Raw genomic sequence first — 25,706 nt, forward strand, 5'->3', positions numbered from 1 at the left:
TTAACAGCAGCCTTTATAGGTCGTGACAACCCCAAGCTGAGGCTGCTGATTTTCTGCATGACCCTGAATCACAGCGAGAGTCTCTCTCTCTCTCTCTGTTAGAGAGTTAAACATGGAAGGATTGCTCATGTTAAAGAGGACAGTTTTTTTTTTAATACTTAGGCGGGGATTCTGATTAGAGCTGCGTTCATAATTCAATTAAGGATGATTCAGTTTAAACAGAAATTATGCATGATACTGTTAATGACTGTCATATTAGTGCTTTGTGTTACATTATGATCATCTGAATGAAAGAAAATTAGCCATTAAAGGTTTTTACTCTCTCAGGTTTAACAACATGATCAACCTCTTATTTTTGTTAATTATGATGGTTTGGCAATGTTAATTAGTTAATACATCTCAGGCCAGTAAAAATGTTTCTATAAATTGATTGAATGAGACATTGCATTCTGTTCTAAACATTTGAAGTGTTACGACGATGTTATCACAGTTACATCCCGTATTGAATAAAATGTTCCATTCATTCCATTTATTAAGGGCCCAGTTAAGAGGAAAAACAATCTACACATCCTACAATGCTCAGAGTTTATTGTTGTATGTTTTCTACTTCATCACTGTAACATAGGGACCACTCATGACAGAAACCCCCCTAAAATGTTTAACCACGGATTTACTTTTAATACATTTCAGTGTTTGCATTGCAATATGACAATGTAGCTCCCAACCCACAAATGCTGTTCTTTTATTTTCCAGGAGTGTGTTCATCATGGCCATGATCAGCGAATGCTTCTTTGACCTTTTGTTGCTGTCCACTGGCAACAATCTTTCCAGATAATAACCCGGATATCAGGAAAGCTGGGGCCTTCACTGAAGGACCCTCATTGTAGTGATGTGTGCATATGGAGGCCGTACAACCGCAGGGGCAGAGCCGAGTGCATGTGTTGGTGTATTGTATGGGACAGGCGGTGTCATACCAGGGCCTTAACAGGCCTACTGATCGTCCCTGTAGAGAATAAGGATAAGGGGAAGGTCTGTCTTCATCATGTCCCAAGGCTCTGAGTACAACTGGGGAGCCTGCTAGCAGAAGCTGGTGTGCCTGTTTACCATCTTACCAGGGGTCCCCACAGTCGGCGGCAGCGCCTCGTCTGCACGGACTAGAAATGTCTTGTGAGTACGGGCAAACACGCTGTGAAGACAAGAATATGGAAGCTGACAGAAATAAACGCGGGTTGGGGGTGAGGCGAGAGGCAGAGAGGCAAAGGGAGAAGCAGCGAGCGATGGGGGTCCCGAAGTGCTGAAGAGATTGTGCTGGCATGGTGGCCAGAGGCCTTTCAGCTGAGTGGGCACCACTACCTCTCCTTCCTCTCCCTCTGAGGAGCTGCGTGCTGGTGCTCAGATGCTGGGGAAGTGTGTGTGACACACAGACACACACACACACAAACACAAACGCACAGTCAGACACCGCTGTGGCCTCATCGCCTGCATTCACTCACCATCGCGTTTATCTCCAGCTGTGTGTGCCAGTGCCTCTGTGTCTGTGTGTTAGCGTGGTGTGTGCACTTTAAATCACAGACACGCACTTATACATTTAGTGGTGCACTTGTTTGTGTGTAGCCACTGTTTATTGTGTTACCTCTGATCAGTCCTCAGATCTTGGGACCACAGCATCACTTAACTGATGAGATTTCTAACAGTGCCAGCGGGCAGTCTGTACATGATACATAACAGACATGATATATGTCCGTGTGTTGGTAAAACTAGATATGAGCTGGATGTTGGCAGAGACTGAATCCAGGAGCACAGAGAGAAAAAACAACAGAAGAAACATAAGTGATATGTCTAGAATACATCTTTTAACATGCTTGAGTACGTACTGTAAGATGTTTTCAGTTATAGGTGGAAATGGAAGTGTGTCAAGCCAAAGAAATGTCAACACATCCTGGATTAACTGGTTTCTTTTCCCCAGTGGGTAATCGATTCCAGTAGCATGGCTCATTGTGGAAGTATTAAGAAGTTTGCGCCGTGTCTTGACAACTGTGTCTATTTTTTCTCTTTTGTTTTCTTTACTCTCGCGCTGTAACTCATTCCCCATCCCTCCTAAATCTCTATCTTCGTCCACTCATTCCATCTTCAAAAACAAACTTGTTGAACTTGACAAAGTAAGACAAATAAAGAGAAAGTCTCTTACATGGAGAAGACGGTGGGGGGGGGGGCACATAGAAGTGTGAGACAAATGCCAAATGAAGAAAGGGAGTGAGATTTAGGTGAAAGAGAAGATGATGTATATAGATCGTGATGGGGGCAGATTGCTGAGAAGTTCAGGACCTAATGATAACTCACGAATACATATTCTCTGTACGTCACACTCTGTTTCTTCGTCTCGTGTCCCTAACTACCCTGATTTTCCTCCATACTTCTCACCCTCAGTTTGGGGGGGGGGGGCCTAGAGCAGGGCAGAGGTTTGGGGCTGGGGTTAGGGAGAACGTAGCGGCGCCGGGGTGCTGCAGATGCAGTAAAGCGATTCTGATTTGTGCCCACAGCCATCAGCATCACTCTGCTCGGCTTGTCAGTCTGTAGGAGCGTCAAAGCACACGGTCCGGGACTGCTGTCACTAGCAGTAATAGATATCATTTCAAAACCATCGGACCTGCCCATTGTGTCTGGCTCAAGCCAGTGGCTGGGGCCCACCTTGGCCACGGTTGGATGGGCCTACTCCGCATGCAGCACACAGGGGCCCCGGCGCCGGGCTTAAATGTTGGGTCACGGTCTGATATGTAGACATTCATGGATGGTTAACTCAGTAAATGTGTTGATACGGCCAGAGAGCTGGAGTGAGTGGATGGTTGAGAATATGGTCAGGCATAAGCGCCGTCATGTGAGGCGGGTTTACAAGTGTAGCAAAGATGAAGGAAATTTTGGGATGAATTTTGAATGATGTCTGATATGGTTTGCATCTGGTTTGGTTGGGTCACTGTTGCAACTATCCATCGCGTGAAGGTGTCATTGACGCACGCACACACACACACACACACACACACTGGGTCACGTTGTCCTCCTACACCAATCAGAGCCCCTCTGCACAGCCTCTAATGACCATTAACTACGCAGCCGGTGGTGCAAAGAATCTGACATCACAAATGTCACTCTGCATTAGGCCCACATTACATCAAGACTCCCTCCAAGATAGCTAGGCTCTCTGGCCCTGTGTGTGTGTGTGTGTGTGTGTGTGTGCGTGTGTGTGTGTGTGTGTGTGTGTGTGTGTGTGTGTGTGTGTGTGTGTGTGTGTGTGTGTGTGTGTGTGTGTGTGTGTGTGTGTGTGTGTGTGTGTGTGTGTGAGTGTGTGTGTGTGTGCGCACATCTGCAGTTTGGAACATGCATGTGTGGTCATGCGCTTGTGTGTGTGTGTGTGTGTGTATCTGTGCCCTAATGTGTGAGGGGCATTCTTTGGCATTGAGGATGCACTGTATACTGTATCTGTGCATGTACCTGGTGTTTTGTGCATCTGTACCTGAGCATTTGCACATGTATGTGCGTGTTCACATTTGTGTCTTTGCGTTTATTTGCATTATATGTGATCATGTTCACTCTTACTCTGTGTTTCCCACTCATTGCATTGTTGTCTCATGCACAGCTATCTTAGTGCAGGCACCTGTCATACATGCATTCCATACAGCAGACATGCAGATCTAACCCTTTGAGAAGCCCGTTGTGGCATTGTATATTACTGACCTTGATGGATTGCTGTTTATAAAAGTGAACATCATCATATTCATCTGTGCTATTAGCTGAATGCAGTTACAGTGGCTGCTATAGACCACCAAAAGAACTAGGGCACCCAAAGAGCACATGACACCGTCTGCTTACAGAATTGCCTGGTGACAATATGCCCCGAGCAAATAACAGGGTCATTCACTGTGTTAGCCAACTATATAATTAGTGGGGCACTTACATTTTTATAAATGTTGTTGAACGTACAAAGTTTCCATTGTGACACTGTGCTAGTGCACACACCACTGCTGTCTACTATAAGTTCTATTTTTTTTATTTACGATGAGAGGAGGTTTCCATGTGTGCTTTGAGCAAAACGTATTTGCTGCTGTTCAATAGTAATGAATCCAAGAAGTACTGCATTCTCACCCACCTCTGTTTCTGTTGCACTTTGTTGCATTTTGCTCTTGTCGACCAACTTTTCCACCTCAGTTGAGTGTAAAAACTTTTTTTGTGATTTTTTTTTTTGTTGAGAATATCGTTTCCACTCAGTTTTTATTTATTTATTTATTTTATTATTTATTTGTGAATTGAAAATGTGCAGAAAAACACATGGCTCTAACACTTCCTCATATCAGCGGCATCTGAACATGGGTCATCAGATCCAACGAAATGCGAATATGTCGTGGATCTACATCTTTGTGCTGATGCAGCTGTTGGTTAGATTGTCATCAGAATCTGTACCGGACTGTTTTATTGCATGTGATACATTATACTACAGCGTAGTTTCATTTGATAATTAATCTTTGAACAGTAAAGCAGAACAAACCGGAAAAAATTGTGCTCGACTCATGCTTCTTATGTTGTCTTAAATATGCATTGATTTAAAAAAAAAAAAAAAAAAAAGATTGGTATGATTAAAGCTGCACTTGTTCCCCGCAGGTTGAAAAAACATTCATTTTTCAATTGAAAACCTTATGTTAAACACTAAATCACTAAAGGAGCTGAGATTATTTAGGATTACTTTGGGCCATGGTTTTGCGAGGTCTTTGGCATTACATGAGGAACAAGTGTCTCATCGCTGGTTCCCGGAGAGAGATGTGTGAATGAGCTCAGGTGAAGGAGAGAAGGGAAAATGAGAGAGACAGACAGAGAAATGGATGGATGGATAAGGGAGGGAAAGAGGAAGAGAGAGAGAGACAGCGAGAGAGAATAGAGATCAACAGTAAGTTGACAGAAAGTGCTTACGACGCACTGCCACTTTGCCTCAGCTCCCCCTCCCCACCCCCCACCCCCTCTGCCTCCTCCCCCCTCTTACATGCTCTCGTCAGCTAATTATCCGGAATTAGAATCTTCTTTCACACCAGTGGTGTCAGGGTGCCTTAGCTTGATCTGTCAAGGCCCCTCATGACTGGGTGCTAAACTCACGACAGTTGATGAGTGCGAAGCCCGCCACAGCTAATTGTAAGTGAAAAGCTGGACAGGACTGACAGTGCAGGAAAGCAGAGAGAGGGGAGGGAGGGCTCTTTGTTTGAGGACAGATGAAGGAGGGAGGGTTTTGTTTGTGTTTCGCAGGTGGGAAGAGGGGTGGCATTGTGAGCTGGTGCCCATGTTTGATGACCGGGTGGGGGTGGGGGGGGGCAAAGGGAGGGAGAAGGGGAGGTTTAAGGGTCCTGCGGCACTGAAATATCTGCTCAGCAAGGAGGAAAAAAAATGGAAGAGAGGGAGGAAAAGAGAAGGAGGAAGCCAAGTGTGAAAAAAACAGGTAGGTGTGATGAAGGAGGACAACAAATCCTTTCTTTCAGGGCATGTCGGCCAGGATCTTGCTCATCAGTCCTCATGGCCTGTGACCACCATCAGCATGACAACACAGGGGCTGTGTGTGTGTGTGTGTGTGTGTGTGCGCCCTTGTGTGTCCATACATATTTATACATTTACATTTGTTTTGTTTTTTATATTTGTGTGCTACTGTGCCGCATGTCGCAGCATACTATATGTCTGTGCACGTGTGTTTGTTAAGGACACGATTTGCATTTTAGTGTGTTTGTGTGGCTGTGTGTCAAAGCATGTATAAATCAATCAGTTAAGTTATTCTACAAATTTAAAATAACATCAGTTTATATTCAAGCAATATATACAATATTATAAAAATGCATCAGAGGCAGACTGATCTTCAAGGATAAAAAATACTCTTTTGTTACAGATCTGGTTTTTCCGTTTGTATTTCTCTTCGCAGATGAGAGTGTATGTGCACTCTACGCCTTTGTATGCCAGTTGGCCTGCTATGAATGTCTGTTAATGTAATCTTGGGTTAAATGCTTCCTTGCCAGGCCAAATTAAGTGTGTCACCGGCACAAAGAGGGCGTGATGTGGCATGATGGGAGGTTGGCACCTGTCTCTTCAGGGCATCTGAGTGTCTGACGATGGCAGAGTCGACTCTATTCGCACAGTCAGTCGACAAACAAATAGTCTCATAACATTTTTGGAGACACACAAACCCTGAAACATAACAGTTTGTCAAATAATGTGTACATTAGACTCCTGAATAAGAGAATGAAATGAATTAGAATGTATCAAATTTTTTGTATTTTTATCAAATTGCTACATTTAGTCAATATCAACAACTTTAATAGTGTATTTGGTTCAAATCTCCCCAATTTTACATAGCAGTTTCTGTTTTGAAATTTCACTCATATTAGAAATGTTCAACATACAAGCTAGAAGTTGATAATTAGAATTGATAGGGTTAGATATTTTAATATTAAAGAAACCAGGCAGGTATGTCTACCTCTGATGGCGCTTAAATTCTTGCTTCTTCTATGAGAATATATTCCTCTCACACTCACATAAAGACACCTTCCTCAATTTGTTAAAATATTGGGGAATCAAACAAAATTGCTAAGAAACATTCTCAACAGTCTTTTTTTTTTTTTTTAACTCTTTTATTTTATTATTTTCAGACCTGTGTTTTACTCCTCCACAGAGGAGTGCTAATTGTCTGAACAATGATAACTCATTGTTGTGTTAATGATTATACCCATTATCTTATAAATCCGGAGGAGCTGTTGACCTTCCATTTATGTGTTTGCTCGAAAACTAAACAGGCAGCCACCGGGATTCAGCAGTCAGCCAGCAGCCTCCACTCCAATAGTACTTTCACCCACTCAAAGGCTGGAAACAGCTTTTTTTTTCCTGCTAGTGTAGATTTGTGTGGATTAGGCCTCAGCTCTACAGCCGAGGGCTTGGAGAGACTCTGTGCAGAATAGGCCAGGAAGCTGTTTGGAATTGGATGTTGTTCCTCCCCTCTCATCATTACTCTCAAACCCTCACAAAGGCCCCAAATCTCCCAGTGCCTTTGAACCTGTGTTTCAAAATGAAAGACATGTCCAATGGAGGGTCTTTCCTTATTCTTCTTTTTACTGAAAGGAGGAGAGAGGGAGAAATAGAGGGAAAAAAGGAGCTTTAGAGCCTCATTTTCCCTTCTGCTCTACCTCCTTGGTTTTCTTCCGGCCCTGAGCCACTTGTTGGAGGAAAAGGCAAATTTCTGGAAAAATTCCTAGAGGTTTTCTTTTTTTCCTCCCCCAATCAACCAGTGCCCTCATCCCCTATTTTTTCGCAGAGAAGGAGAGAGCAAAAGAGCGAGAGAGAGAAAAAAAAGCGAGGGGAAACATGGTTAAAGGAGGGGACGAGAAAGAGGGGACTCTGGAGACAGCTGTTGGAGAGGTTAGTTAGAGATTTCCAGCCATTAACTTCAGTCCGAGCCAGCTCGCCCACTTGAAGCAGACAAGGGCCGGGGTAAGCCAGACTCCCAATATGAAAAGGGACGGGACCCAGCTTGATCTTGTGGGGAAATTGTTTACAAGTGGGACCCTCAATTCCACAATGGAGCGGAGCGCAAGAAAGAGGGACGGCGAGAGAAATGGAAAGAAAGGATGGAGGAACGAAGGAAATAGTTTATTGAAAGAGTGAAACAAATCCGCCAAAGCGCAGGAGTAAAAGTGAAAGAGCATGGAGCAAGACTGATTAAGGATGGACCAATGAGGGCCTTAGACGGGTGCTGGAGGTGGGGGGTGAGGGGTGGTTAGCGGTTGTGACACAATAAGTGGAGGACCTATGGGGGTAGAGGGCAGGGGGTCTCTCTTTCTCTTTTCAAAGGCAGGATAAACAAGGAAATGAGTCTGTAATCATTTCCAGAAATTGCCTTCCTCTTTGCCGCTCTTCTCCCGGGCCGTCTACCCACCTCCGTTCATTAGCAGGCCACGGTCTGATTAAAGAATTTCATTGTCCCAAAGAGTGACAAAAAGAGAGGATCTTTAATCCACTGCTGTCAGCCTGAGGGACCAGGGTGGCAGTAAAAACACAAAAACCATACCTGATGGTTTTTGTGTTTTTACTGCCACCCTGGTCCTGCTGCTGTATTTTTATTTCATGTGACAAGGGTGTACAGCCTTAAGCACCTGTCACCCAACCAATCAGATGGTACTATTGCACTGTACTGGCAGAGCACTGTTAATAAGATCATCACATGACATACATTTTTTTTTTATTTCTATGCAAATTCATAAATAATAAAAATAACATGTCAACACTATACATGTTCAAATTGTTCGCTTGAACTAAATTGGTACGCCAAAATAGAGATGGAGAAATGACCTTGATCTCATTTGCTTTCAGAAAATGTATTCAGTTTATCCGTGACCTGACAGTTCACTGTGGAAACAATGAGCTCACCACACGGAAGTCTGAATTGTAATCCATTAATGAACCATCATATCCGTCCCTCCCGCTCTCTGTCCAGAGGTACAAAGCTCTACAGCTATTCAGGCTTTTTCTGCTGTGAAGAAGGATTCTAGTAGAAAACTGCACATCTCACTGAGTAAAAGTAAATGAGCTATTTGCTCAGTCAGATATATCAGTGGAGAATCTCTGACCTTGTCTAAATAAGCCGAATACTGTCCTTGCAGTGTGTAGGCCCATCTGTAGGTTTACGTGTTTGTATGATATGATGCATACAAATATGTGCAAATATTCATACACTTGTTCTTATGTAAGGGTGAGCACCACATGTGTATTCACAGTTAGAGGGGGCTTTGTAATTTATAATGCAATTCATTTACTTAACATACTGAGTATGCACCACCATTACAATATGTTGTATAGCCTAATGTTATTTTTGGATGATTTATCTAAAAATGATTTAGTAATAATTATGGTATAATATATATTTTTTAACTACTTAATTGGTTATTATGTTGTTTTTCCTCGTTGTCAATGATTTATAAGAGATAAGATTTATATTGCTCTTTGCACGGACCTTTTGAAGAGCTGTAATTCCCTCCTATCATGAACTGTGTAGTGTGTACCTCGAAACAGGTAGTTGATAGTGGCTTACTTCGTGTCACTAGTGTAATTGAACCTCCTGTAAGTGCAGTCACTTTAGATACAGAACACTGATGAGATAGCATGAACTGCTAAGAATGATATTTTCCTGTGCACACACAGTAAGAAGGCACTGAAGCTCAGCAACAATGTTTTCTTAGCGCACACACACACACACACACTTGCATATGTGGACACCTACACTGTCTTTGGAATAATGTGCATGTGTGTTCATGTGTTTTTTGTCCCCTGGGAAGTTGTGATATAGGTAACTATTCAGGAGACTGTCCTGCAAAAAAAAAAAAAAAAAAAGACACCATATAAGTTGTAGCCTATTATGACCCATTCATTGCTAGGTGATCTCTAGTAGTCGAGGTAGCCTAATCATGGCGGGAACAAAGCAGGAAGTCAGGTGACGTCGTATAAAAGAGCTACAAAGTCTGCATTAGGAGGAAGTTGAGGTGGATCGATGGCTTGACAAAACATGGGACCTACACACAGGAGAAATCCATGACCGTTCTACAACCATAACAGCATGTTTATTATTGTAACCAAGATAATGACTGTCCTCTAACCTTAAGGAGGTACTTATTGTAACTCAAACTGCAATTTCTACCTAAAGCACGGCCTTTGCATAATAGCTTTTATACAGTACATATATATATATATATATATATATATCTTTTCTCTTTTTGCTTTCCTGTACTTCTTCAAAGGAGTTCTGGGTAATCCTTTTTACCATAATCCTCTCAAGCCATGTATCTGCACTCATTTCCTGCCACAAAGATACAGTATTGTCCTTTGCTTGCGTTTAAAGGGGAGTATAGTTATGGAAGGAGAGTGCGAGACGGCATTGAAAGGGCAGAAGAAGAGGTAGAAAGAGAGGAATAAATCAAAGCCATGGTGAGAAATGGTACAGAATAAAAATTAAAAAGAAAAGATGAAGATAAATAAGTTAGAATGAACATTGCTTAAAAGCAAAAGGGCGGTCTGGTGGGATGGCAGATGGTGAGTTGTGGTAGGTTAGGAGGCCTTTCCCTGTCGGGGAGGAAGTGTTTGGGTTTTATTGGTTTCATATGACACGACAGAACCTTTTTAAGATGTTGTAGACGTGCTGGTAAAAAGGCAGTCTGCCCACCCCTGCATTAAGTGCCCCTGTGATCTCGGCCATATTTATAGGCACTGTCTTGTGTCACATGGCTTCCATTTCTTCACTTGTTGGGACCCCCTGTGGCTGCTTTTACAAGCACAGGTATGAAGAGGTCAAGCGCACCCCTGTCAGTGGCCTGGTCAGAGAGGAGACGAGAGTGAAATACAATTCTGTATCTTTTTATTTACAAGAAAAACATTTCTTCATTATGTGACATGATGATTTTAAACTAGCAACCTTTGTTTTTACCGGAGGTGAAGAAAAATCACCGTTGTTTCAGGCTCCACAAGTTGAATGAAATGAACATCAAATTTCTCCAGACAAAGCCTGCCAGACAGCAAAGTGTTTCAAGGTCTAAAAAAACTTTTTTTATATAATTTTTATGATTTTGCAAAGAAGCGGAAACAGCAACCTCCTCTCCGGATATTGCACCGAAACGAGGAAGCCATTTCACCCTGTTATCCCTCCACCTCCGAGTGTTCTTACAATTTCTTTTAGGCATGTTTGTAACTCTCAACATCCAGGCTTTTTTGTTCTTCAAATGTTAGAGTCAAGTTGTGTTGAGCGGTTGTGAGTGGGGCAGCGGATGTTTTGATTTTGAGAGCAACTTGTTACAGTTTCGTTTAACCAGATAAAGCAGTTTAATAGATTTTCAAGACAATGAGGAGAGATAAAATCAAATAACTGATATTTTCTGAACTGTAGACTGTGTCACATGTAGACCTGCTGGCAGCCAAACTATAACAAGGGTGACTACAGTTAAAAGTCCACAGTCCATCCACAGCAGAGATGTTGCCAGAGTATCAAAGTCATAAATATCCGCAACCATGATAGCAGACATTTATGGCTTTTATTTTCATATCAATAACATCCTGAGTTCATGATGCCATTGAACAGACAGATAAAGTCACACCCCCTTAAATAAATGCCTCTTAGGATGTTGTCCAGGAATGTGAAGTTTATTGGCGTGATTACGCTGATAGTGTCATCCAGTCATGTGGAAGTGAAAATGATTTTATTTGTGTAATTTTGTCTTTCTCGTAGCTTAACTGCCTTGCTACCCGTGGGAGGTGTAATGTTCAGAAAAGTGAGTGTAGCTTCTGACTGTTTTGCATCTCTTGGAGACTGTCAGAGCTACAGTGATGGCAAAACGTCACAGGATTCATCTTCTTTTATGGATATCTTACTTGGTTGTCAACCGACAACTAATGGACCACGGTATTGGCGAGGGCGAAGTTATGCTACTTGGAAGGTGTCATACGAATCATGGTCTGGGGACCGTGGCTATATATACTAAATTTTATAGCAAACTGAGAGATAGTTGTTGAAATATCTAGCTCTGTAAGCAAATGGAGAGACTGACGAGTGACTGGCCAACCGACATTTGCCGTCCTGGGCTCTGCTGTTTGTAAACCAAACAAGTCCATGTCCGGTGTCAAGAAGAGGGCACCAGATTGTGAATCTTTGCTGATGAAGAGTAAAGACGTCCCTCCTCCTCCTCTCTATCTCTCTCCCCTTATCTTTCTCCCGCTCTCTAGGATGCTGCGTCTCTCCATCTTGGCCATGTGGTGTGGTGTTTTGTTTTTAGTGGGCACTAAAAACACACTGTTAAACGCAGTTTTAAAAGTTCCTAAAAGCATTTTTTCCTCTCTGGGGTTAGCACTTTAATCTACTCTCAGGTTTCACACGCTGCATGAGAACACCTGTGGAGAGGAATGAAATAAGCTAGGTTAGAAAGCTCCCACACAGCGTAGACCTCCTTGTAAAAATGAAGAAGGAGAAGGCTAATCAGATTTATTGTTTTAATCATAGAAGGAGGTGTCTCTCTCTGTGTGCAGATGACTTAATGACCTCTGAAATATACAAGCTGGAGTCCTTCGCAGCTTAGATCTGAGAGACAGAGATTAAATCCTCATCTGTCCTGGTTCATCTCAGCGGCTGCTCCTTGTTATCTAATCCATTGCTTTATGATGATCAATGCCCAACAGGTAAAGCGGGGAAAAGAAGGAGAGAGTCGAGAAGAAAAGGATGTTCTCTTTAATTGAACCTTTTTACAAGTTCCTAAGTCACGTCATCAAATCAAGGTCGTCTGTTTGACTTCATCGTTGTTGCATGGCTGCTGCGCGTCCTTACAGCCACGTCCCACACTGTGGTTCAGAGAGAAGAGGGTACGATAAGGTCAGCTCCAAACGTGACGAGGCTCACAGAGAGGAGGCTCTTTCCTCTTTCTACTGTCTCGTAAAGATGATTTTTATTTGCACTTTTTCCACTTTTACAGTCTGCTCTGTGTGTGCAGGCAGGCATTTGAAAGGAGGAGGAGGAAGGAGTCAAGGAAGGTCCATCTCTCTCTCTTCAGGGGAGAGGACACTGGTTCTAAGAGGAAAGGGCTGTGAGTGAGTTCAAGGGAGTTCAGAATTTCCAAAAGGCCAGAGGTCGGGTTCAGAAGGGAGAGAGGTGAGCTGTTTGGAGTTTTAAGGACTTTCTTTTTATCTGGTGTCGGAAACAGAGAGGCTGGTGAAGTGTTAGGAGTGGTTGCAGTCATTTTAAGTAAAGGGTTCTCACAAGAGAATTGAAAAGTTGGTCGGGGGAGCAGTGCAACAGAGCAGCTGTGAAAAAAACAGCTCATCAATATTCATGGGGAGGAATGACTTCTGGAGTTAGGATGGTGGGAAGCCTGCTCAAATTAAGGAGGAGAGGATGTAGGCTTTGAACTGCACTTGGCTGCGGAACTTGGAGGAGACCCTTAGCGAAGTCATAAATAAGATCAAATTATTTTCTCGACTTGTTAACTTCAAATCCAATTCAGCAACCCGCTGCTACACTTTGTGGTAGTGGACAGATCATATACAGAAACATAATAGAAGTAGCAAAAGAAATAAAACAGACTCTGCTCAGGTTCTGTTTATGTCATCAACCATTGAGAAGACGAATATGCTAATCTCAATATGTTAACATGCTCACAAGCACAATGCTGACATGCTGATTTGTAGCAGGTATACCATGCTCACCATCTTAGTATAGGGTGTTAGCATGCTAACACACGCCGCAATAAATGGCACTAAACACAAAGTATAGCTGAGGCTGATGTGAATGTCTTTAGTTTGCGAGTATTTGATCGTAAACCCAAGTGTTGGATGAATCAATTTTTTGACCTGATGATGGTGCAAGATAAAAAAGTCAAGTCACTATAATTATAACAATTGTGAATGTCTGTACCGTATTTCATGGTATCCATCTAATATTTGTGGAGATATTTCACTCTGGGACTAGAGGAAAAGTCAGGCGATCACCAAACTCTTCAAACACTTCATCCCCTGGGGACCATGAATACCTGTACAAAGTTTTTATGGCAACCCATCCAACAGTTGTTGAGATATTTCAGTCTTGACAGAGCAAAATTACCGCCCATAGAAGCCATCTTTGGTGGCTAAAAATTAAACACTGCACAATTTTAAAGAGTACAAGATCAAACCTGGGTCATGCAAAATCACTGAACATTTTAATTTTGGCTGTACATTCAGTCTTGAATGGATTATAGGTACAACTTGCTTGTCAAGCAAAAGCCCTTTAGTGGTGCTATACCAGCAAAGGTTTTTATTTACTGTTTTGGAAATTGTAATCAGGACCAATCCAATCAAAGGCACAAGCCATACCGCTGCTTTAATTTTCTTTTTTGGGGAGTTGATTGTCGCCCCAATTTTGGAAGCCAGGTTGATCATCCCTGTGGTCAAGAGTGGCTACATCTGTGTAATGAATCTCTTAACTGCTAAGCTTTTATGATTGGATATGGGAATCAAAGACTCTGGGCACTTCACCAGTCTGCAACAGCTGTACACCCTGTACCACACAGTGAGTACAAGTCCTACTAGTACATTTATGTAAAATGGGGAACAAAGTGGATTAGTGCTCAAAGAGGACTGAAAATGATCATTTTCCAGTTCTGTATGACAATGACTCTTGCTGAGGAAGTTGTTTTTCTGCTTCCTCAAATATCTGAGCAAATGATGGTATAAATATGCGTCATACTGCACTGGATCAGTAGGGTCACATTTTTAATTTGTTCGTAAGGATTCAGTGCAAGTCCAGTCATGGTGCAAAGACAGAATAGTGGTAAGTCCACCAAAACAAATAAAGAGCAAAACACATTTTTGTGTTTGTGTCAAAACCTACATTTTAAAATTGCAAATCTGTTTTTCTGTTTTGACTGAATCCCAGCTAAGCAGCAATCACTAAAACATTGTCGAAAATGAACCCCCTCACCTCTCTGAGGCAGTTTGGAGGGGTGGTAATGTTACTGTGGGTGGCTGTGTGGGGGGGTGATCCCCCTGTCAGTGATCACTATAGATGGGATTAGATTAGGCTAGATCAGATTAGGGATTGTTTGGGAATAAACATTCAATATGAAACTAATCCTTGCACAGGAGCCTCAAGCCCTGTAATCTGTTGGCAGGTTTGCCATAGGAGACGTTAAAGAACCCATGATTCCATAGATAGAGGAACATAGATGCCATCCTATCATTACTTTATTTACCATGTCCGTTCTCAAGTCACTGACTTTGTGGATGATGGTGCAACAGCCGTTTAAAAGGCCCGCACATGCAGATTTCAGCGCATTTCTGTAGCACAGGAAGAGGGCAAGATTATATGAGTAGCTGTGCGAGTCAGAGGGCAGCGTCTTGACCTTGCATCCTTTACTCAGCAGAGTAGGAGTATGGATTCTGATGAAATATTGCTACAATTGTTGCTCTTTAAATTACACACACAGCATAAAAAATAGAGATGCAGGTAATACCAGCTGGAGACAGGGATGCTCTCTTCTTTGCCTAAGGCCCGACATTTCATCCAATTCTTCTATTTCTACACTGGAGTTGTCAGCCACTCAGTCCTAGATAATTACTGCAACATTTGAAACAATAACACATACAATAGGCAAGGATTAAGTAAAACCATATTAATCCAGAGACATGTCTATTGACTTTTGACCTTTGACCCACCAATATCTAAGCAGTTTGTCCTTGAGTACAAGTGAACATTTGTGCCAAATTTGAAGGGATTGAGGAGTTTCCCTTATATTGTGTTCACAAGGCGGAAACCGTGTTTTGTGAGTCACTGTGACCTTGACCTTTGACACATGACCACCAAAATTTAATCAGTTCATCTTTGAGTCCAAGTAAACATTTGTAGAAAATTTGAAGGAATTCCCTCAAGGCTTTACTGAGATATCGCATTTATGAGAATTGGACGGACAACGTATGGACAACCCGAAAACATAATGCCTCCAGCCTAACCAATCACAATATGGCTACAAATCAACCAACAAACCAATCAGAATACGGCTACAAATCAACCAATCAGAATATCGCTACAAACCGACCAACCAATCAGAAACCGACCACAAAGAAACTAACCTATCAATACGGCTTAAAAATCAATCAATTAGAATATGGCTCCAAATCAACCAATCGGAATTCGTCCACAAACCAACTAACCAATCAGTTGGTCGGAGGCATAAAAAGTCCAGACTTGTTATAATGACAAAAGATAAATTAAGATTAAATAAAATTATTTGCACAAGAAGACAAACAAAGAGTAAAAAGATTGACGAGTCAATTTAAAATTGTGATGTCATTTATACTTTTTCATGGTAACACTTTACAAGCTGGCCACGGTCCAGGCCTGGCTCGGTCAAAAGAGAGTTGGCTCAAAAGCTGTTGTTTCCCGTCTCATTGGCTTCTGTAACTTACACACTCGGAAATGAAATGTGTAACTTGCTGAATTAAAATGGACCAAGCAGCTCACGTTTTGAGGCTGCTGTCACAGGCACGCACACACAGCACTCACACACTCACTCAAACACACACACACACTTTGAATCAATTCCTGTCTCCGCTATCAATCCATATCTCGATCGCTGGGCCTCCTGATGTGAATAAACTGGGCTATAGACCTAACAGCAACCCAATACTTTATATATTTCACCGATGTCAAAGTGTCAGAATGAAGTGCTGCCTGCTTGCACTTGGCAAATCTCCCCTCTCCTTTCTGGCAAAGTCTAGCTCAAGTTTCATTTGCCCATCGATGTACAAATGTGTGAGGATGAAAAGTTTTGTGACCTGTCATATATGATGCTATTTTCAACAACTCGGAGACCGTGCATTTTCCACAAAATAAAATCCAATCAATACCCTAGGAAGACAACTGAAACAATTTGTTCCCAGCAAATCACCTTCTGTACAACTTTTCATGAAGCTATTTTAGTGACAGCAATGCAGCAGTGTCCTCAATCAGTGGGAAACGGAGCACCGGGGTTCTTGTTCAACATGCAACAGTAAAGGGGTAAGCTTCAGGTAACTAGCAAGTGTAATTACGAGTGCGTCTGATCCCTGTGAAAGCTCTTCCCGGCCACTTTCTCCCCTGTACTGAAGGCTTTGGCACAAGTGGCAGAGTGGGTCACTGTTTAATAATGAACAGGTCGAGCCGACTGTAACAGATACATGCACCTGCTTTATACATCAGTCAATTACCTAATTAGAACTCTCCCTCAGGGGAAAGCTAATACCTCGTCCTGGAGCGGGAGGACAACCCCTTCCATGTGAACAGAGGCACTCGCAAGACAAACAGATACCTGTACGTGTGTGTGCGTGTGTGTGTGCGTGCGCGCGCTTGTGTGTGTGCGTGCGTGCGCTTGTGTGTGTATGTTCGTGCGCTTGTGTGTGTGTGTGTGTGTGTGTGTGTGTGTGTGTGTGTGTGTGTGTGTGTGTGTGTGTGTGTGTGTGCGCGTGTGTGCGTGTGCATTCGCATGTAAGTGTGAGGAACAATAGGAAGGGGGGTCCAGTATTTCTTTGCACAGATCAGGTACCCAAGGACACTCATGGGAAATTGTGCTCTATGCGACTGTGATCCAATAACAATCCTTCCTCTGCCCACCTCCTCACACACGCTGCCCTCTGCCCCTCGCCATTCTTCCTGCCATGAGAAAGTGATCTATGTAAACCCATATGATGGGTCTTTCCTGCTTCTTTTAAGAGGACACAGATTAAGTGGTCGGTCAAGAGTCGACACTTTTCATAAGGACCATTTCTGCCGTAGATTAAATCCTTTCCCTGGGAGGCCTGTGGGTTATCCAGAGTAACTGGGTCTTTGTTTATGGAAGGAGATGCTGCTGATGAATTTTCAAATGTAATTTTTCAATTCTGTTAACACTTTCCATTCACATAAATTGCACTGACGTGGAGGCACAAATCTCAAAGATTTGGAGATCTCAAAACATGAGCAAATATAGCAAGTCACTTGAAAACTGCAATTAAGTAATCATGACATATTACTCAATGAAAAGTGATCACATTGACGTATGCAGTTACTTTATTTTAGTGACATTACTTTCCTTACTCAGCAGAGCTCTGTCAAAGGTGCCTTTTAATAGCCACATTGTAACACATAGAAAATATGTCATTGAGTTTTAACAACAAGTCAAATTTATTTCCTGACCATCAGCGGGAAGCTTAGCTCAAGTGAATGTACGCATAGGGGTTCACACACTCAGAGCAAAGCGACTGGTGGCGGGCTAGTAGCTAAGAATAAAACAACATGCAAAGCTTTGTGTTACCAGTAGATGCACTTCTTCTGCTTTGGTGAAGTGTAACCGCTTCACCACACCTCCAGCCCCTGCGTCTAACTAACACGCCCTGGACCAGTGTCTCCTGGTAACTCCTGGGAAGACAGCTAAGACGTTGGTTCCCCTAAATGTTTTGAACTACTCATTACTGCAAAAATACCACTAAAGGTAAATTGGAGAAAATCTTTTATAATATGAGTGAACCAGCCCTTTAAAGGGGATGTTGTAAACAGTATAGGTGCCAGAGCTGAGGTGTGGCTGATTAATAATATGATCAGACAGTCTGCTTACATGGACACTATGGGTTTTGCTTAGGCCACCAGCAGCTCTGAGGCAATCAGGGACACTTCAGCTGTGATTAAGTCACATACTTAAGCCCCTGAAGGGAGGGAGAGAAAGGAAAGAGGGAATGAGTGATGAAGCTCTCACTTCACGAAGAGGGGAGTGTACAAGGGTTGAATGTTGAGGATCACTAATGTTAGCCTATACATCCTCATATAGGTTTCACTCATGACCTCTGCCGGGTGGGGCACTCGATCCTCTCCATCAGGCAAATGTAAAACTCCACCCTCTTCCCCCCAACCCATAACCAGCAAGGCTCAGCCACCAACACCACCCTGACTGCTCACGTAATATTTCTTACTGCACTGCAAAATCAATTTCTGCTTATTAATAACAGCTACAGTGTAAATATCTGTACTGTGAGGGAGATGGATGGAATTGAAAGAAGAAAAAGAGGACTGAGATTGTGATGGTGGGGGAAGGTGTGGGTGGGTGGGTGTGGTGGGGGAGATTGGGGTCACGGGACATGCTCCTAAAAATCAATTTTCACACAGGAGGACTATTAGGTTATTGAGAAGTGGGATGACTGATTGGGGTTTGTGGTGTGTGTGTGTGTGTGTGTATATGTGTCTGTGTGTGTGTGTGTGTGTGCGTGTGCATGTACTTACTGTAAATTACCTAACAAGTTTCAAGAAAAACTTGAGACTCAAGACTGCGGAGTTATTCCTCATACGAAAGTATGACAAATGATTACTGTTACCTTGCAACCAATTTGTATTCAAGCCACCTCGCTCAAAATCCAAGTTTCAAACTTAAAATAGACGGTTTAAATAAAATGAATGATCCTCTCCGTCCAGTTTGATTGTTCCTTCCTTCCTCCCATCTTTCTTTAACAAAAAAAAAAACCTGAGTGACCATGCCCACTTCTGCGAAGTACCCAGAAGGGAAAGAGAGGAATGTGGCCTGCCTCAGCGAGAAATCCCAAAGTGCTTGCCGACTCCTAGCTGCTAATACAACTAATGCAGTAATGTAAGGGCCAAGGCGATTAATGAGAGCGCTCTGCCCCTGACATCTCAGACACCCTAATGTTGCTGCAGCGTCTCCCTAGCCGTGCTTTAATCCATCACCGGTCCGTGTAACCCAATTATGGCCTGACGCTTTACTTTTAGCCCCTCTGCGGGGTCCTTCACACACATCTATAAAAGGGCAAGCATACACACACACACACACACACACACACACACACACACACACACACGTAGACAAGAGTGTTTGAGCATCGTCAGACAAGCACATTTTATGAAAAAAGAAAAAGAATTGATGGTGTATTTGTCCACACACACACACACACACACACACACACACACACATATAGAGATACCTAGCATGGACACTTGCAGAGTCAGGTGAGCTCAGAGGGAGGGGGCTTTTCCAGCTATATTTCTATTGTCAAACAAACACTATTTCACACAGCATTTGTAACATTAATAACCTTTAGCCCAAATGCAGCTTCACCCCATTTTCACACATTCGATATTCTGTTAACTTCCATGATGCTCTTTTCATATCCAGAGTTGAGGCTTTTAGATCTTAACTCACTGTAATGAACTGAACTCTGATTTCCAAGATTAACTAACTTCCTGTATTTCTAATGTCATCTCCATAAAGCCCCTTCCTTGTTATGATTGTAATCGTAGCATGATGCTACACTAACATGCTCCATTCCCAGAGGTCCATCAGTGCTCTGTTTTAGCTAAGGGGGTATATGTACTACATTTTTCATGAGGTCCCCCGTGCAACATTTATGATTCACCCTGAAGGCTTTAAAACAACACTTGACTGCCTATCCCACAAGGATAACCCCAACATCTGGAACACACTGTACATGAGGGCATCTTGATATGATGCAGGAGCTAAAACCTCCCAAAACCCCTCCCTCCCTCCCCCCTTCTTTCTCTCTGTCCGTCAGTTATGTCACATGCAGAGTAACAGCTCTGTCAATCAAGAGATCTATGTGCTTGCTTCCTCTAAATCAGGTGGATTGACTCTTTAAGAGTTACTGGAGTAGCCTACTTCCATTAGCCACTCCCAACGGCAAATTAACTTAAATGTACCCGCTCAATAAAGTTCAAGACAATCATTTGCGTGTCAATGTCCTTTTTCTCTCAAGGCCTTCCCAAACATACAGCTGACTCGTGCAAATCCTGAGATTGCTGTGATTCCGTTGCACTAATACCAATTAGCCAGAAAGCTAATTGCAAAGAGGAATTGGTTACTTGGGAGAGAAGTGTTGCACTCCGATGTTTAAAAAACTAGAAATCAGCTTGAGAAAATAGCACCCCTTTGACTTTAAACTGACATAACTGAAACTGAAAATTTGGGCATACCTGGTTACATCTTACCATGCTATATTACTGAATCTCCAAGTGCTTTGTAAGTACACCGTATCAAAAACACAACTTTTTGTGTCAGTTGCTCTGTTACCGCCTGACAACTGACAGAAAGCAAGTTGTCGACTACATAAATGGTACATTTGTCAGATCACAGTCATGTTGTTATTTTCCCAATACAATAACAAATGGGTTAGAAGAGCGTAAAATGACTGATGCTTATCCACACCCTTCTTCTAGTGTCTGCTTTACTCCATCCCAAAAACATGTCATAGCCACATCCCATCATGTCCTGCCGTCCATCTGTCATCCTAAACATGAAGTGATCCACTTTTGGTCCTCAGAGATGGAGTCATGTCAAAACTGGGCTTTCTTACATCATCATTTATCATGTGGGGGGGGGGGGGGGGATTACTGTTGTTAAAAATCAGAGTGGTTTAGTGGAATATTAAAAATGTATGTATCCACACATGAGGCTGATAGGGTCAGAGTAAGCTGACCAGGTCTAGGTGATGACAACGGGGGGCCTAACCTGCCTGGATGAATAATGAAAAGCCTGGGAATTATAGCTATTTGTGTATCATGGTATTGGACAAAGGGATTAACGCTGTTCCTCCTCAGTGCTGCGAATCTGATTATGAAGGATTTGGATGATCAGAGTGACTCTATTTTACTGTCCTCTGCTTCTTTCTCTCCTATGATATGTTTATATACAGTACAAGATCTCATCTCATCTCTCCTCTCCTCTCCTCTCCTCTCCTCCTCTCCTCCAGCCCCTGGGCGTCTTCAGCATCAGATGTCATGCTGCCAGAGACAAAGTAAGTCAGACAAACACGTAGGCTGGACCTCTGAGGAGAACCTTGCCGCATGCTCAAGTGCTGTAAGTGCCCGGGAGTCGTCTTACAAGAAACACTTATTGCATTTTGTATTGAGCATGATGTTATGAAAAATTAATACTGGGGTAGTGTGCCTTCCTCTCCTTAGCCTCTCTGTGTTTGAGTCTCCATGTCCATTTGTATGCATATATTGTATGCACTGTCTTACTTTCGATATTTATGTTTTGGCACACGCATGTGCTCGGGTGTAAGAATGTGTGCTTGCATATATATGAATGTAATTTTGGCACGAGTTACATGGCATAATTGTATATCATATGCATATCACAGAGGTTTCCATCTCCAGAGACTGTTTTTTGGTTAAAGAGCAAATGTCTGATTCCCAGCTGCACTATTGACATCTTACTGCTCAGACCTCCTTCCATTTGCTGCATTTAGGCTCTTTATATGGTTAGTGCATATATTGACTCCACTATTGGCAAAACAACATTGAAAAAATACAACCTTTAAGTAAATTGATATGTATACAAAAACAAGAACAGCTGAAAATAACATAAAACAACAGATACACTGCACAAAATCGAAGCGCTTTACAGTAATGTTTGTGAAACATATTGTGATATGTTATATGTTATAAACTCACCAGGATATCATGTTGCTTTCCCATTTTATGAAAGGACTTAAGCAATAACTAAGAGTCCTTTGAACTGAGTTCATGTTTTTAGGGAAAAAAAATATTTTTTGCGGCGTACCCATTCATTTGTTCCCTTTTCCCATCCCATCTTTGTTTCATTTCATTTTGGAAATTAATGCAGGCAACCTGTACACTTTAAATTATGATGGATTATTTTGAGTAGATCAAGGGAAATCTTATAAAAACGGATTGCACATGAAAACAATGTCCTATGCAATTTTCTTAAGTTTCCAAATCTATGCTCTGGTATTGAATGGGATTAAGGGTTTTCTCCGCATTTGATTGTTAAAGAACATTTGCTGCTTAAATTTGTAGTATTAATCCCCTTAAAATACTGTGCTTTGCTGTTGTTCATATATTCATGCAGAACACCATTTATTATTTTCCTACCTATGAAAAATTTCACTCTCCATGCCCAGGCAGTGAGATCAAGCTTTTCATAATTTGTCCATTTTTGGTGCAGTATGGAAGCCAGAGCAGTGAACAGCAGGTGGGTTCTGCAGTGAGTGGCTGCTGTAGTTAAAAGTTCATGTGTTAGATCATTAACAGCTGAGTTGGAGCTGGAAAGGATGTTGGTCTGACCCTGGGGAACAGTGGTTTGTAACCCCTCGGGTGGGACACCAACACTTAAAAGACAGTGTGCTGCCGAGTCAGCTTGGTCAAGTAGAAGAAAATGCCACAATATGATTTGCAGAAACCAGATTTAGGTAACCAGGGAGCGATTGAATAATAAATCTCCCAGCTGCTTATGACAACACAACTGCTACACTGCTTCTCTTCTCTTCTCTTCTCTTCTCTCTTTCCAAAAATAGGCATCAAATCTCTCTGGACATTGATGGATGGACTGTGAACTCCTGACCCAATGAAATGTAACAAGAAGGGCCATTGTAGCACCACATGGAGTGTGTCAAAGGTCACCGTGTTGAGTTAACAACCTACCTTGGCATTGTAGTACTGAATACACCATTAGCCTTCACACAGAGGTTTTTATTCCCCTATGTCAGAGTTGTGCACATGCTTTAGCAAACACATGTACACAACCACAAAAAAAAGTATACACACATATAGCCATAGCCAGTGTGTGATGAAGACAGCCAGCCATTGATCCCCAGACAGGAAGTCGACTGTCCCCCAAAGCTGGAAGCTAAAGCAGAACTGCTGATTGGCCCAAAGGAGAGATCAGCAGATGTTGCATCTGGAAACAGTCTACGAGTATTAGAACAAGCCTCCGCATCAGGTCTTCCTCTCACTGTCTCATCTTAACCTTTGCATAACCTGGTATGTACTTAGGCATAGCAGTGCTTTGAGCTAACTGCTAACATCATCATGCTAACATCTTGGCAATAGAAATGCTAATGTTCTTAAATTTAGCATGTTCACTATCTTAATTTAGCATGTTAGCATGATAATATTTGTTAATTGGCACGAAATAGAAAGTCAGCTGAGAGTGATGGGAATGTCATTAGTTTTTTATGTATGTCATAAACTGAAGTATTAGACAAGTTGCAATTTTGACATGATAGTGGCAACAGGGAATCTCCAAAGGCAGCAGAATACTTTGTCTGGGAACCATGAATGTCTGTGCACAATTTCACGGTTATCAATCCAATTTGTTGAGATGTTTCTCAAGGACCACTGGGTTGGTGGAAATTCAACTTACTAAAGTTAAATGTTAAGAGTTCAGATAAAGTGACTTTACTTGTTGAAATCATGAGTGTGATTTTGCAATAGCAGTGATTTGTTCTTTTTGTAGTGCTTCGTGATGAAGGCCAGAATGCTTTGTTTTCCCGGGAGGAGGAGGAAAGGCCGCACTGACATGGAGCTTTTGTAATGGAGCTGAGTATGGATCAGTAGGATTTTCTCGACACTGCCCTCAAGGTAAAATGTAATGAAAATGTAACATGTCAAAGACACATAGCTAAATGCTTAGATAAGCCACTGTCTATCCTCTGTGGTGTGACGCTCCACCTTTAATTTATTATCTGTTTTGAGAAAATAACCAAAGGCTCGAGGCACTGGTAATATCGCCTCCCCAGTGCCCAGCACTACTCACTCTAGAGCAATAATCTTAATGACCTTCTCTTCTGTATTTCCTCGCTTCCTCCACCCCTGACCCCTCCCCTCTTTCCGTCCATTCGCGCTGTCCCCTATCCCAGGTTACTTCCACCACAACGGAGACGGCTAAACACACCCCCTTCCCACTCCCAAACCACACACACTCATACACACCCTGGGGGTGAACCCAATAGGTCCACTGCATGTGAGTCGTAGCGTCTCGACTCCCCACCTCAGCGTGTTTCTTCATACTGCCTCTGGGGCTAGAACATGGACACCGCTCTCTTTCTCTTCTTTATCGGGTCCAGATAACCTTATGTGTTGGACAGGGTGAAGAGAAACCCACAAATAATAGGCTTGTTTGCTGTCACTGAGAAGACGATGGGCAAGTTCCCTACTGCTGGCATCGTCTCAGGGTTTTACTCTGAGCCAAAGTGATGATGAGGTGTTGGGGCAGTCTATCGGGGCAGACATCAAGGTGGACCGAGGATTATTGAGAATTTGAATGTATCGCATCTTCGAAGGCGGCATTCAAGTAAAGCACTAAACTGCTGGAAGGCAAAAAACGCCAGTGCGTTAAGAATATGCATAACAGAACAAAACAACGTGTGTATGTCTTGTTCTCCGCGTCTCAATAACATGGGAAAAGTTATGTCTTTTTTCAAATCATGCGTCAAGCACTTTTCATATTTTCAAAGTATATTTTGCCCTTCAAATGAAAGACACATACAAGGAGAATATATTAGGCTATGCTTTCTTATGCTATTGATTCTATGTATCTGCCCACTCAAGCCTCTCAAGGCCAACGTTAAAATGTCTTGCTTCCTATCTCCATCTTTAATTGATGGTGCATATTACCCTAATCCACACACACTCAATTCTCTGCTCTTCACTCCTTGATATTAAGTGTGTGTGAATGTGTATGGACTGTTAAGGTTGCTTTTGTACACTTTACTGTTTATGGCCGCTTTAAGAGCTTATGGATTAAAAGGAGGATGTGCGCCATGAGTGCAAGACAAGACATTAGGAGCTCTTTATTAGCTAATCACATGGACAATGGGCTTAAAGCACTTCTATAAAACAATAGAATGAGAAAAGGCAGAGGCTTATTTGCAAGACTCAGTGCCTGTTTGCTCCATTTGCATTAATTAAGTAAAGGGGTGCTGATCTGTATTGCAGCAATTAAGCAAATACTGCTGATAAATAGAAGGTGGAGCCTTTTTTAAGATGATAAGATAGCAACATTAAGATATGACTGCATAGGAATCTGGTAGATTTAGGACATTACTTACATATCGTGCATACAAAGGCAAACCTAAAATGGGTGTGGTCAGTCGTATGGTTGAAAGAAAACGCTTCAACTGATATGTCTGTCTATATTTCTCAGCATCTGTTGGACCTTTTTATGCACACTAGCGGCACAGCTCTAGGGATGGCCACGTCTGTCTGTTGGCCTGTCAGTCCATCCGTTCGGTCCAACTATTGGATGGATTACTGTAAAATTTGGTATGGATATTTATGGTCCTCAGTGGATGGATCGCCGTGACTGTGGCGATCCCCTTGACTTTTTCCCCCTGACTGAGTTCTCTCAGTCACC

General features: G+C 42.4%; 1 long non-coding RNA gene across 3 annotated transcripts in view; it reads left to right on the forward strand.

Annotated features, from left to right (window-relative positions):
• LOC130186906 (uncharacterized) overlaps positions 1–25,706 on the forward strand; it is a 137,065-nt gene that overhangs the window by 56,570 nt on the left and 54,789 nt on the right. For 2 of the 3 annotated variants that reach the window (XR_008830357.1, XR_008830358.1), the window contains exons 3-5: positions 21,298–21,404; positions 22,867–23,332; positions 23,808–23,932. This is a non-coding gene — a long non-coding RNA (uncharacterized LOC130186906). The remainder of the gene's footprint in view (positions 1–21,297; positions 21,405–22,866; positions 23,333–23,807; positions 23,933–25,706) is intronic. The other variant, XR_008830359.1, reaches the window with a different exon arrangement.

The sequence above is a fragment of the Seriola aureovittata genome, chromosome 18 (assembly GCF_021018895.1).
Source record: "Seriola aureovittata isolate HTS-2021-v1 ecotype China chromosome 18, ASM2101889v1, whole genome shotgun sequence".
Lineage (NCBI taxonomy): Eukaryota > Metazoa > Chordata > Actinopteri > Carangiformes > Carangidae > Seriola > Seriola aureovittata.